Below are 14882 nucleotides of genomic sequence, written 5' to 3'. Positions count from 1 at the left end.
CCTCAGGCTGTTGCAATTTTTATGCCAGTTCTGGATTTCTTATTTACACAAGACCATAACGGGGTTGGGAGGCCTGGGCTTAGCCAGCCTTGTGGAAAGACCAGTTATTTGTGATTATTTAGCATTTCTGAAGTTGTTTTTCTGTGGAAGATGTTCAGGAGATGAATGACTCTAGACTGTGCAACTGAGCATACACTAGTTTGATGCTAAGGGGAAGAGGATTTTAAATCTTCATATCTTTTTTCCAGTCACTGAGGCTGATAGCAAAGCTGGGAGCTGTAAGGAATGCCATGGGAAAGAACATGGAGTTCTAGTGTATTACCAGAAAGTTTCTGAAGGTAAAAAGTGATAGGGAGTACCCAGAAAACAAGATTCTGAGAAGGTGACTGCTCCTTGGGATAGGATGGACTGAGTACTCCATTGTTTTGATTCAAAATGTACATAATTTTTATGGTGGGAATGGTAGGAAAAGCCTGTAAACTTGCTGCTGAGACTGGGTGGAGTGAGAGAAGCCAATTGATGGAACAGTGAGAGAAAATTAAGGATGCATTCCTGAAAATTTTCAGAGCCCACTAATGCTAAGATTAGGGAACAGGCTCAAAAATGCATGGATGCAATGTCAATTGCAGGAAGTGTTACTTAAGGGTTTTTTGGTTGCTGTTTTTTGTTGTGGGTTTTTGTTTGTTTGCTTGTTTGTTTTGTAAGATAAAGAAAATGGTGTTGGACATTGGGAGAACAAAGCTGCTTCCAAGGGCCTACCATGCTTTAAAAATGGGGGAAAACAGCAACAACAAAACAAGGGAAGGAGAATCACCAGCTTGTGCTTGTGTGCCTACCTCCAACCTGGTATTAAGAGCACTCACACAAAAGGAGCCTCACACCACTTCTGCACAAACAGTTTATGTATTTCCACACTGCCTCCTAGATTCCTCCACTTCCTTCCTCCCCACTGGTGTTCACTTGCAGACTCTGCTTCTTGTTCATCTCAGCCTATCCTAGTTCACCCCAGCCCATCTTTATGGCTCCCATCCAATCTACTCCTCAAATCTTTTGACTCAAATTTCTTTTTACTTGAGTCTCCTAATACTTATATACAGCTCTCTGCCATAGCATTCGAGATCCAGTTGTTGCCTGGTCTGCTGTCTCCCTGCTCCCACTCTCAGATAGACGCATGTGTGCATCCATCCATCCTTATCTCCCTGAGCCACCTTGCTGTAGATAATCCTTGCCTGCAGATCCCTGGGCTTGCCAGGTCTCCTACTGCGGCTCCTCCTCTAGGAGGGCTTTCAAAATCCTGTATGTGAGCTGTGCTTAACTAAGATGCACCCAAAGGGAGCCAGGAGAGGAGAAATGCTGGTGTGTTTATGGAAAACCTGTGATAGTGCTACCCAGGCAATGCCTACTTCTAGATAAAATACAGAACATGGATTTTTCTAAGGTACTGAGTTCTCCATAGTGAAGACTGAAAAATGGCTGAAAATCAAAAATAAAGAGCAATAGCCACTTGGAAAATGGTGTTTGCGCATGTATGTACGTACTGCCCATGCAGCACCTGTCGTGAGTTGTTCCTGCCACGTACAGCACATAAACAAAAGGCCCGGTACAGATATATGAGATTTAGCAAAGCTTGAACTACAGCTCCTCACTGGTAGGCAAGGAGCAAGGAAAAATCACAGGCAGCAGAGCAATGTCAGGCAGCATCTTCAGGATCATCGTCCCAGATGCTGAGGAACAGCGAAGGGGGGTGAGTGGTGGAGAGGCCAGCGGGGTTTGTTGAATATTGCTGAAGCAGGAGATGAGTTGACCCGCCACGTATTTTGAGGATTTTCCCAGGACACGACATCGCCTCCAGGAAAGAAAAGCAGATTTACAGCTCCTCTGGGAGACAGAGCAGCCCGGGAGTGGAGACTCTGGCCTCCTGCCAAAGTGGACCCAACGAGATCCTGAGGGCTAATTCGGCTAATTCCAGCTACTTCAGCTGCGCGCCGCACTGCAGGCTCAAGGCAAACTCTGAGAAAGTTCTGCTCAAGGACGGGTTTTAGTTCAACAAGGCGCTGTGTTTCAACCACGCACCGCGCGGTGTTCGTGAGGGGAAGATGGAGGCGGCGCAGGGCTCGCCGGGAGCTGTAGTCCTGCGGCGGGCGCGGGCAGCGCCCTGGCCCTGAGGGAGGAGGAGTCGGGGTCTCCTACAGAGGAGAATTCCCTGCCCCGCTCCTCCCTGCGCAGATCGCTGGGAACACCGAGGCTTGGGCCGTCCGAGGAAGAGGAGTGCCCGCGGCCTGCTCACCATCTGCTCTGTGCTTAGCCTTCACTGTCTCGGCGTGTGTAACCTCAATTTTACCCCCATGTCTGCTGCTGCTTCTTCTCGCCGTACGGCCGCAGGCAAACTCAAAGGTGACAGCAGCCTAAAGACACACACCCTGTTAGTCTGGCAGGAGGCAATATGCACGCTGTTCGTTGTTTGACTCTGCCCTGCTTTTCATTATTTCTCCTGGGATCGATGTTCGGGTGCCAGGTGTGTATTTACCTGGCTCACCTGGATTGGGGTGGTGTTTAAGGGAAGACAGGTCAGCCGAGAGCAGTAGAGACAAGACAAAGTTTCCATAAACTCCTGCACCCACACTGTCAGTGCTTCTTGTAAATCCTGGTGAGATTTCAGCTGTACCTAAGCAATCAATAATTCTTTTAGCCCTGCTCTGAGTTCTTTAAAATCCCTCCTTCATTTTGTTCAGGCTGGAAACGGCAAGCAGAAACCTTTAAGTATTCTGAGAGTATTTTGGCTTTATGAGGCTCTCATCACATTGGCCACATTGGAATCTCTTAAAACGGTATAACTTTCTTCCTAAACTGTTAGTCAACAGCCATCACCTGCATGTTCTATCTTTTCCTTGTTAGAAAGCAAAATTATTTGTTCTGGCATTGATCAGAACAACATAATATATAAATTTTTTGCAGAGTGACATTCTTCTTTTTTGCCGCCCCCCCCCCCCCCCTCGTTTTTTATAAGTAAGTATAGCCACGACTTCTAGTACTAGGATTATGGAAATTTCTCCATTAATATTACAGGACACTCAGAGGAAGCAAAGGACATCCACAATAAGCAGGAGGAGGAGGCAGTTAGAGTCAAAGCACAGCTCACAAGAAAGAGACAACAATCCTTTAAGAATATTGTATTATATAAAAATCTTGCTGTATTGCAGTGCAGAGAATGCAACTTCAGTGAGTGTCTGCACGTTTAATGAAGCGATAACCCAGCTGTCCTCCCACTGAAGTTAGTAAAAAAGTAGCTTAACACCAACATAATGCTGTCCTTGATTCTTTGAGGAAATCCTCAAAAAGCTCAAATGGCAAATGTTCAATAAGGGGAACATACCTCTTCAGGACATCTAAACTATATATAGAGAGATATATAAATACTAAACTATTTGCTTAATTTTATTAAGGCAAACCCTGCTGCTTAACTATTTACTTGATTTTATTAAGGCAAACCCTGTTGCTTTCAAATCCCTGGGTGTTTGCAGTCATTTTGCTGTTTACATTGGCTTTGTGAACTTTCAGTGTAAACAGAGAAAAAGAAGTAAGGATTCTTCCTATGAAAGAGCTCAAGAAAGAAATTCCAATATCACTTAAATGAAGCATGCTTCCTGTTTCAACATAATTAAATTCTGAGATCTTAAAAATAAAAACAAAGAGAAGAAAAAAAACCCCACTCTAATTTACTATAAAGCTACAGAGGTCTCAGGGATAAAAAAAAAAAAAGCTACAGATGGTGAGATTATTGTTACTTATAAAGGACATTCTTCATGATATTCTTATTTGGGTGTCTGTTTCAAACAGAGAAGTTTCAGCCAAAGCAATTGTTTTTTCTAGGATCAAAACTAACATTTGTTCTGCATGAGGAAAAAAAATCTCTCCTGCTTCTAATGCCCTCAAGGGTTTCAGAAATCACAAAATTACAGAATTTTCTGCATTGGAAGAGACCCACAAGGAACACTGAATCCAGCTCCTGGCCCTTCACAGCTCCACCCACATTGTGCCTGACAGTATTGTCCAAATGACAGTCACCTTGGTGTCACAGGTGCCTTCTGCCATCCCTGTGAAGGTAAGACCAGATTCTTGCAGCTGGACTATGTTTATAACACCAAATAAAACAAGTGAAGGCACTCGGCTTTTTGGCCAAGATACAACCATTAGTATGTTTGTGCTTTTTTTGTTGGCTCTTTCTTTTCCTGAAAAAAAAGGGGGATTATTGGAGTGACATTTTCATCATTTGAAGCTGAGAACACATGTCCTATGCCCTGGAGAGTCTGTAGGCAGTGAAAAAGGCGATGCTAGACACAGGAAGAGGGGAAAGGGGTGGCTGCTTTGGTGTTTGCCTGGTCCGTGCTTCCTTCTGGCATGGGCTGCACAGTCACCATTTCCCGGTCTGGATTCTGTCTGGGACAGGGTGAGCTGACATGAGCCAAACCTTTTCCAGGACACATGCTTGCAGTTAAGCATAATGGGCAATTAGCAGCCCAGTGCTTAAGCTCATTTCCAGGCCCTGTTTTTTCTAGTGCTGCAGTCATAGCTTTAGAGTCCTTTGGGCAAAAAAACCACCCCACATTATACTGTATGTGACTGGTAGAGATTTATTTTAGGAGGTCTCAGGCCAGGATTCCTTGAAGAAGCTTGAGAAGTTTCTGCTGCTGGCTGTTTTCCCTCTCTACCACCAGCTGTCCTGGCACAGCAGTGTGTGCAGAAAGGAGTCTTGTTGAAATATAGGCTACATTGAGCAAACATAGCTATGGCAAAGTTGAGTAGAAGCTTGGGCTGAAGTACAAACAACATATCGTGACAAATATTCTTAGAAACTTATCAAGATTTTAATAACTCCAGGTAGAGTTATTACAAAATACATATTACATTTGACTTCAGTATTTTTGCCTTGGTTCCTGTCTTGTGAAATAACAATGATACTTCAATCTAGCAGAGAGCTAAAGCTAAAACTTTCCTACCTTTCTGGTTTAATTGGACTGTGAAGGAGTCATGCAGTGTGAAATGGTGCTGGCATCAAGGCATGGAGCCTACAGGCATCCAGGCAGCAGGCTGTACAATCTTCAGACTTTCAGCTGTACTTCCAGTTTTATCTTCAGGTTTTTGGTGGCCCAAGACTTTTAGGAGAAAACATACTGAACATACTTATCCTGAGAGTGGCTTGACCACAGTAGCACAGTGGGGTCAATGAAGCTGCAGAAATACTTGAGGGGATGAAATAATCCTAATCACAAGTAATTCAAAGGGTGTACATTGAGGCTTTACAAGTGCTTATCCCCATCTGCACAGAATAAATACAAGGAAAATGGACAAAATGTTGCTGTTTTTCTTCAGGGTCATTTTATGTTGCTGTGGAGGGCAAAATTTGTAGGGGAAGAGGTAGAAATAAGGTATTTATACATACCACCTATCATGGAAATGATTTGTCTGTAGTAGAAAACATACACTGGGCGTTAGGATTGTGCATACTTTTCATGGGAAAGAAATGGCTCTCTTGGAATGCAAACCTCCCTCATTCCTGGCCTTCGCACTGCTACATCGTAAATAACGCAGCAAGCTGCTGCCCCAAAGTCAGGAGCTTGGAAAGGAAGAAAAATATACAGACCTTACATCTGCCTTGGTGACCAGAGAAGTGCTGAGGCAGGCAGGGTGTGCAGAGGGCGTGAGCAGTTCAGGTCAGGGGAGAACAGCTGGGGCTGCTGCAGGAGGGTTGGGTGGGTGTTGTGTGGCTCCTCAGATGCAGCCAGTGCCAGAGAGAGCAGAGGGGCCCCAATGCCCCAAGACTGAGGGCAGAAGAAGCTGTTTGCTGGGTTTGTGGAGCACGGCCAGGCTGTGCAGCAGCATGCATCCCCTGGCTGTCAGTCTGGGTCACTCTCAGGATCACAGCCTTAGGAGTCAGCCCTTTCCATTCTGCAGTCCCACAAAAGAGAAGTGTTATCTGCTTTCTTCCTTTCTGTAAAGCCACTCCTGGGTATTGATGCTCGTGTTGCTCTAGAATCCCTTGTAGTTGCAGGCAGTCCTTTGATGGTCTGCAGAAAAGACCTCAAGTTCAGGCAGTTGCACAGCCTGAGATGAAATTCTTTAATTTTGGAGGGGTCCTTGGGATGCACACATTGCTCTCGTTTTCCTCTTTGATACAACCTCTGTAACCTCACACTCCTGCTCTTTACCATCCCCATTTTCTATTTCAACACTTTTTCTCTTCCCTGTTTCATTGTATCACTTGTGATCCCCCCACAACCATTTGGTTTTCTGGAGTGTTTTTCTCACCCACTTTCTGTTTTTGTAGGGTGGGCAGAGATGAACTGACACTTTGTTTCTTAACAAAATGAGTTTCTATTTCTACTTGGCATGGAAGATCAGTGGCAAAAATTTGCATCTCCTTTTTCACCTAAGCCTTTTCTTCATGCCCATTTATTTCCCTTTTTTTTCAAAAGTAGCTTGAGAGCACCTCCCTGAAGGTTTCTAGTAGTGCTTGGGAAAGAATCTCAATAAGAAAAACTTGCCCATGCCCATGCCATGTGGTCTCCTCTTGTAGCCTTCAGCTCCTCTGACTTCCCACTCACTCGGTTGGAGTGCATATTCCCAGGAATATTCTTTGGATGTAAGGGGTTTTGTGACTCAGAAAGGGAAGGGTGAGATCATGCATCAGTTCAAGATTTTTACTCATGTTTGTGTAAGAGTATAAACAGGCAATTAATGAAAATAAATGGTGGTTGATAAAAAAACAACCAACCAACCAGCCAAAACCTGACTTTGTGCATTTATTCAAAGAGACAGAAGATTTATTGTAAAGTAGAGGTAAGCAAATTACACCTTCCCTGCTTGATCTATGAAATTACCTTTTCCAAAGAAAGGCATGTCCTCATGCTGCCAAACATAATGTGTGGTTTCAACTGATGTACTGGTACAGCAAAGACTTTCTTTTCATATGCCCATTCTTTTGCTAAGCTCTCTTTTTCATGGTCACCTTATTCCAAAGTATAAAGAAGGGGAGAGACTTTAACAAAGAAATACCTGAGATAACAAGATACAATATGGTCTTTTATTTGGTAAGATTACTCAGTCAACACTTTCTGTTCCCTCTGCCTCTTTACCTGCACCTTGAACAAGTCAGCCAAAGCAGTTTCAGAAGTCAAGGTACAGAGTGATATTGAAATATGGTTTATCATTCTTTAAATGTTTAGCTGCTTCTAATACAATAGGACGTGGACTATACTTGTAGAAGATCAATATAAAAAGTTACCAAGGTAACCTTTGGAAGACACAAATAACAAGCCTGCTATAATGAAGATATATTTCCTTGAAGTACTCTTAACAGTTTTTCATTTGACATGACAAGAGCACTTCTGAATTATTTCTAAATGAACTGAAAAGGAAAAATCCACATGGGGGAAATTGTTTCTTAAATTAAACTACTTTTATTATTTTCGTTAAGGAAATAATGGTGGAGATAGGGACAATTTTAAAGCTTTAAATGAACATTTTCATGCATTTATAATCTGCCCAGTAGTTTGGTATTTTTCAATACTTTATTTGGCCCCTATGCCTTTAAGTGATTTTTTCTTTTCAGAAGTCACAGAAGTTTTTTAGGCATGTCTTAAGTTATTTAGACCCTGAATGTAAATTCCATGATTAAAACATTTTTGAGATATGTATTTCCTTTTCTTTCTTGCTTGGATAACTCAAAAATGGCTTTAGCTGTAAACTTGGCATGCAGTTGCTTTTGAACAGAATGTCATTTTTCTGAGCATGCAAAAAGAAAATTCTCTCTGAAACACTGAAGCGCTCCATGCGCTTTGCCACATGACGCATAAGTGCAAAAGTGTAGTTTAGAGTGGCAGTCCTGGTTTCATGGGAAATAACCATGAATGACCTTTGCTGTCCTCAGAGTGAGGATCTGATGGATGGCTCTTAGAAAAATAAGTATAGAAAGGAGTGTAGTTCTGGAAGAAGTTATGTCTCTTCCCACATTTTCTTCCTCCCTTCCCAAGCTGAGACAAATTATTGTGAACAGACAATAGTCCTGTCTACAATTACAAAATGAAGGATATTTGGCATAAGGTAGATGCCAGAGGTGGGCTTACAAGTCAAAGACTAGGAGTGCTGAACAGCAGATGGTGTGGGAAAGAATTTGAGAAGCCAAACCAATCTCCACGAATTGTCTTTGTGGTGTGAAATCCCATCCTTTTGGTCCTTCCTTTGCTTCCAAGCTCTGAGTGACTTGGAAACCAGTTCAGAAATAAAGTGTACAAGTTCCCCATCCCTTGTTCCCACCCAGTCCATCTTAATTAATTTATAAGGAAGGCTACACAAACCAGTCTGAAAATGAAAATGGAAAAATAAAGCTTTTGTTTTCCCCGCTCCCTCATTGCAAGAGATTTTCTCCCATTTCTTAGAATACCACCCAACATTCAATTCACAAAGCTGTTCATAATGAGCTTTCTTCAGGCTTCCCTTAACATTGTTTTACTGTGTATAAATACTGCTGTGAGAAAAGACTGAGTGATGAAAACTGACTGCTCAGGCCAGTGGCTGGGTCCTTCCTCCAGGAGGCAGGACCTGGACCTGCCCCTGCTCCAGGAAACCTTTATTCACAGAGGCTGAAAAGTGTCAAGAGTTAAAACTGTCAGTCTAGCCTAATCCAGCAGCTGGTGATGACAGCAGTTCCTCAATATGGGGAGAGGTGGATTTAGATGTCTAAGTCAGAGAAACTACCATAGCCTGGTCTACCCCACCTCCAGTGAATTCTCTTCAGTGAACTGAAAATAACAACTCTTTTCCTCTGATAGTTCTGTGATTTTTTTTTTCGCTTATCAAACCCTCAAATACCTAATATTTAAATTGTTTTCCCAGTTAACATGAGTGTTTAATTTTTTTCTTTTACTCAATTTTAGATATGAGATTTATTATTAAAAATGTAGTAGAAATGTTCCCACTGTGTTTTATTAGTAAAATTGAGCATGTAGTTTATGCTCATTTAAAGCAATTACTTCCTCTTGTTGATTACTCAGGCTGCTGTCACTGCTACATAAAGAATTAAAAATGTGGGTTTATATTCTTTCAAGCCTTGAGTAGTTCCTTTCTCAACATATTTATTTTGTGCTAAATGAATGTGTCTTTGTTCTTTCTTGTCATTTCTGCCTTCTAGTGTTATTACTTGGTGTGCTCTAGACTAACCAGCCCTTCCCAGGGAAGAATGGTTAAACTAAAGAACACACTGTGCAATTTATTTATTTTACCATTTGCAGATACAATTAAACAGAGGTAATGCACCCTGGAAAGGGGAAGAAGGAAGGCTTCTCAGATGGTGGGCTTGCCTGTGTACTTTGGTTGTTTTGCTGGAGGCTGAAAATTCAGCAAAACACACAATTAGCCCATGTTTGAAAGTCCCTGTTTTGTTGGAAATGAAGCACAAGCTGTACTGTGTTCCTATTCAGCTGTGAGTATTAACACATGGTGAAATATTAGTAGCTACTTCAGTGTGACAACACTGATGGTGCCTGCTTTGTCACATCCAAAGTCAAGAAGTGAACATCATCCGTGTTTATGTATATGGTTTCTCCAGGGACCCTCTTGGGCTCCTGAAGACAGAAGAACTTGAGGGTGATGCCCCAACTGTAGGAGGGACAGGACATTAAAAGACAAGTTAATGTCCTAATTAAATCAATTTCAAGTAGTTACCCCTTCAACAAAGTTATATTTGGTAGATATCATACTATGATGGGGTGAAAGGGCAATTACAGTCAGTATACAATCAAAAGCCCAGGGCAAGGATGAAACTTGTCAAAAACAGTGGGCCCAAGCCTGGAGTAAATGTGAAAATTTTTAATGATGATCTTCTGGACAGCCTACTGGGGAAAAAGAAATAGATGAGCTATCTTGGAGTCAGCCAGCAAGACTATAAGATGTGCTATGCCTTTTTTCCTTGCATGTGCCAGGTACAAATGACTAAAGGTGGCTGGCAAACCAGAGTCACTCAATTCCCAGAGCAGCAGAGGCTGTGAGCCCCGGTCCAGCTCTGCTCTTGTGATGCCCAGCATCTCAGTGCTCAGGGGTCCTGGGGAGGGCAGTGGGATTCATCTTCATCAAGCACCAGACAAGAGCTGGTTGGGAGTTCATGACAAAATCTGCACGTCCGGGAGAGCTGGTGCTGGCTGAAACCTTCTTGCTGGGCAGTGTGCACTGAGATGAGTCTTGGGGCCTTCTCAGATTGTGCATAACACAGGAGGAGAGCTGAGAAAGGCTGAATAAGCTATGAAGTGGATCACTCCAGCAGCCTAGAAGATTGTTCTTTCCAGTACTGATATTGGAAAGACAGGATGTTGGGATTGTAGAGAAGCTACTTGGGGTAAGTGGCTATTTTTATCCAATATTAATACAGTATTTGGCATCCAAAGTATGATATTTTGCACTTAGATTTCTGTGTAAACTAAATCACATTACATTACACTGGGGTTTTTTTATATATATTTCTACTTAATTTATTTATTCGAGGCAATTGTTTATATCAGACTACTCATGCAATGTCCAAACTTCTTTGGATCATGTATACTAAGAATAGCCTTGGCTACTGAAAGTGGCACAGATATATATTTCATACATATCTGAGAATATCAAGCACTAGAAAATAGCTTCTGAGAAAGTTTTAAATATCTTTTGAAAAGGAAACACAAGAAAACTGACTTTTGCCTATAGAGGATCATATAGACAGAGCATAAAATGTTAAGAAACATATGGTCTATATATAGAACATGAAGTTAAAAATGAAAACTGAAAGGCAGTTTACTGATTGAGTTCCAGAAAAACTAACAGATGTGAAAAGACATGGTTATTTAAAGGCTGAAAAAGGAACTCAAATACTCATAAGTTCTGATTATGTTTCAGTGAGTAAACAAATGCAGTCCTTACTCCACAGTAATGTAACCTGTTATTCCACTGCTAAACACAATCTGAGGAAAGGAAAACACTTCATCTGATTGTTTTATGGCCATCTCCCACACTTTAACAATGTCTTGAAGTGAAATCGAAGTGTGGGCAAGCTACAAAAGAATATAGAGACTCTTTCCAACTTAAAGGGCACTATGAATTGTTATAGTTCACTCCCAGGGAGGGACTGCAGCCCATTCGTCTGCTAACAGGCCAGCTGAGGGTACTGCAGCCCTTCACCCTGCCGGGGGTGCGCTCACTGCCTGCGGGCACTGGGGCACTCCCACCGCTGCCGATGCCCTTCTAGTGCAGGGAAACACGGACTGATGCCTAACTGCAGCTTTCTCCTCACTTTTCTGGGACTTCTTTGCGGCACTGTGTTTTTTTCCTCGTGCAGTAGTTGGTTTTCCTCCTTTCAGGAAAGCTCTGTGTGCTGTTGGCATGGATGCAGTAATGTGTATGAAAATGCCTTCACTCCAGCTTGGCATCGCCTGGCTGTAGCTCAGGTGCCAGGTGTTAATGGGGTTCTGCTCTGAGTTCATACAGACAATTTCAGGGTAAAGGCACAGCACTACACTGATTACCAGATCACATTTTATTTGTTAAATGCTTACTGCCATCAGCTTATAGCCTCTCTGGAGACAGATGATTATGTTTTCCACCCTATTATGAAAATAAATCTCCTCTCTTCCTCAAGATGCCATTTCTGTTTAAGCAAAATTAAGTATCTGATCTTTTGAGCAACTTTCTGTGGTTAAATCACTGCCCATATTTCCTTTAGCAGTGATCTCAGGTGAGTTTGGGATCTTTCTGCAACACACTGATTAGTCCTCAATTAATGGGGCTGAAGAGAGCCAAAAGTATAACTTGCAGAATATTCGCCCTCAGCCTGGCATGGTTCTGTGTTGTTTCTGGTGTCATTTAAGCATGCTGTTATATTTACAGTACTTCAGATTGGGGGTTTTTTGCATGAATTTATAGGACAGCATTTTTCAAATAAATTATTTTTGGTGCAAATAATTTGCAAAGGCATCCTTGATTCTTGTGGAGGCACATGTAAACATTCTTCCTGATAATTGACTTCTTCTATTAAACATGCACATAAGGGAATGAACAGCACTTCATATTTTAACAACACTCTTCTGAGATGTGCCCTTTTCATATTTTCAGGTGCAAAGTGTGCTTCTGGTACCATGGAGAGCCTCTGGACCTGTGGTACATGAACCTCCTGAGAACCCCAGACGCAAGAGATTGCACAAACATGTGATAGCAGTACTGTTTGGATCCCACCATGCAGAAAACTTCTTGTTTAATATTTCCAACTGAGGGTGGAAAGATACCCTTCCAGCCTGGAATTATATCTGGAGCATTAGCTAAACATTGCCAGGTTTATGGCCAAACTGAAATGTGGAAATCTTGGATTAGTGTCCCTTTTGTGTCACTTCTCAGCTAATTACTTAATTCTGAGTACATGAGGGGTTCTCTTCACCACATGAATGTTTTCTGACATTTCGGCTACATGACTGTGCTTGTAAGGTTGAAATTTTCTTTGAAATAACTTGTTTTAGGCCTGTGCCCAGGCTGTGGTTTGACATGATTATTTAGGGTGTTTCATACCCTATCTAACAGATACAAATTGCAAGGTGCTGGGCAAACTCACTCTACTGGTTCATACTGGTTCAAAAAATGTATGTAGGAGGTATGTCTTGTCCTAGACTTACACAGGCTGTTTGAATTCTCATTATATAAGCTGTATGTAAGATATTACATAAAGTATTGTAACATTTTCTTTGGCTGTGGTATTGTTTGTCCTCCTGTGGTTGGCAAGAAATCAACATACCTAACATATTTTCCACTCTGATTCAGCATAATGCAGAGAGGTGTTCACATCTGATATCAGATTTGTGCTGCCAGGTGATCCAGTAATGCAGCTTCTGTATCCATTACCACAACTTACGCCACTTTTTATGGGAGAACCTCATCCAAAAATGAGCAAAACTCTCTCTGAAGTCAGATGGCTCTGGATCAAGTCAGTCTCTCATTTGTCTTGCTCCCTCTAGGTTGAAACAGATTGGGGACCTTAATAAGTTTTAAAAGAATGCTTCATTTTTCAAGAGAATTATTTTGACTTAAGCATTTAGTAAAATGCCATAAAAGTGAATTTGCCACAAATAAGAGCAGTACATTTTATATTTAACAGTGGATTATCTTAACTAATTATTTTAACTGATATATTTATGGGTTTTTTGAAAGTAATCTTCAGTGTAGTTATTGACTTGTTCATGCATTAGTCCTGAGGAGAGCAGTGAAGGAATACGTGGTGTGGTATTGGCCATGAGATCAACCCTGACTCAAAGGTGACCTCAGCCTAAAACAGAGAGCTAGGGTGTCTAACAGCAGTATCTGCCTAACCTACAAATATTAGATGTACTTTGAGATTTCAAAGACCTCAGATTATGGGAGAGTTTCAATGTGTTTTTAGTTTTAACCTGGTTTAATTACAATGCTCTGTTACTACAGGCTGCTGGTGGTTTCTTTTCTAAGTAGCAAACCTGAATGCACTCTTAATTCTCTTGACCAAAACTCTTTCCCAAAGTCATATCCATAACAATGCTTATGACTGGAGTAAGAAAGAGAAGGAAATAAAGAGAAATAAAGAAATAAAAGCTGCTCACAAAGCTGTGCCTCAAACCTTTTCAGACCTGCAGAATATTCCAAAGATATGTTTTTCTACCTTGTCTTCCCAAAGGAGTGCACCTGCCACAGCGAGTGGGGCCGGTCTGACCAAGGTCATGGAGTCGGGGAGGTTTTGCATCGTGGTGAAACTGCATTGCCTCATCTCTCCAGATAATCATTCACCTGCTTACACACACACAGGCTGCTGCCTGCAGACTCACAGGGTGACATGGCTGAAGCCACAAAAAAAGGCTGTCGTTAACTGTGGGAATAGTTGGAAAAAACAGTCCGCAGGTGTTTGTGGCATTTCCTTTGAGTTCCTGCATTCTCTGCTTCCCTGGAACATGGAAGCTATAGATGTGATGGCTTGGAAGTGGAAGGGGAACAATTAAGCCAGTTTAGGTAGTATTATGGGCATAGAGGACACACTGAAAAGAGAGATTACTGAGTGATGGCAGTACCAATTAACAAAAAATTGGCTGCCAAATCTATGATAACCCTCTGCAGCAGTACAGGGTAGGGGCTGACCTGTTGTAAAGCAGCTTTGTGGAGAAGGACCTGTGGGTCCTGGTGCACAACCATCTGTCCATGAGCCAGCAGCGTGCCCTGGTGTCCAAGAAGGCCAGTGGGATCCTGGGGGCCATTAGGAGGAGCATTGCCAGCAGGGGGGTGATCCTGCCCCTCTGCTCAGCCCTGGTGAGGCACATCTGGAGTGCTGTGTCCAGTTCTGGGCTCCTCAGGACAGGATGGACATGGAGCTCCTGGATTTGAATCCACTTTAGAGAAACAAAGATGATTAAGGGACTGGCGCATCTCTCTTGAGAGGAAGAGCTGGGGAAGCTGGGCCTGTTCAGCCTGAAGAAGAGATTACTGAGAGGGGATCTCATCACTGCCTGTTAGTATCTGCAGGGAGGTGTCAAGAGGACGGAGCCAGGCTCTGCTCAGTGGTGCTGAGCAATAGGACAAGAGGCAGTGGGCAGGAACTGATGCACATAAAGTTCCACCTGAAGGTAAAGAGCTGTTCTGCTGTGCATGTGACTAAGCACTGGAACAGATTGCTCAGAGAGCCTGTGGAGTCTCCCTTGCTGGAGTTATTCCAGAACTGGACACAAGCCTTTGCCATGTACTCCAGGATGACCCTGCTTGAGCAGGGAGGTTGGAGCTTATGACCCACTGTGGTTCCTTCCAACCTTACCTATTATGGGGTTCTGTGAATTGCTTCATCTATCCTCCTTACTCCC

The 14882-nt window shown here is 42.5% G+C and overlaps 1 long non-coding RNA gene across 1 annotated transcript; it reads left to right on the top strand.

Annotated features, from left to right (window-relative positions):
• The first annotated feature begins 477 nt into the window (after positions 1–477).
• LOC134548675 (uncharacterized) lies at positions 478–12767 on the top strand. The gene is made up of 3 exons (XR_010079861.1): positions 478–2515; positions 3871–4102; positions 12136–12767. It is a non-coding gene; the product is annotated as an uncharacterized LOC134548675 (long non-coding RNA).
• Positions 12768–14882: the final 2115 nt, after the last annotated feature.

Source organism: Prinia subflava, chromosome 3, assembly GCF_021018805.1.
Source record: "Prinia subflava isolate CZ2003 ecotype Zambia chromosome 3, Cam_Psub_1.2, whole genome shotgun sequence".
Lineage (NCBI taxonomy): Eukaryota > Metazoa > Chordata > Aves > Passeriformes > Cisticolidae > Prinia > Prinia subflava.
This window is presented reverse-complemented; position numbering and strand designations above follow the sequence as displayed.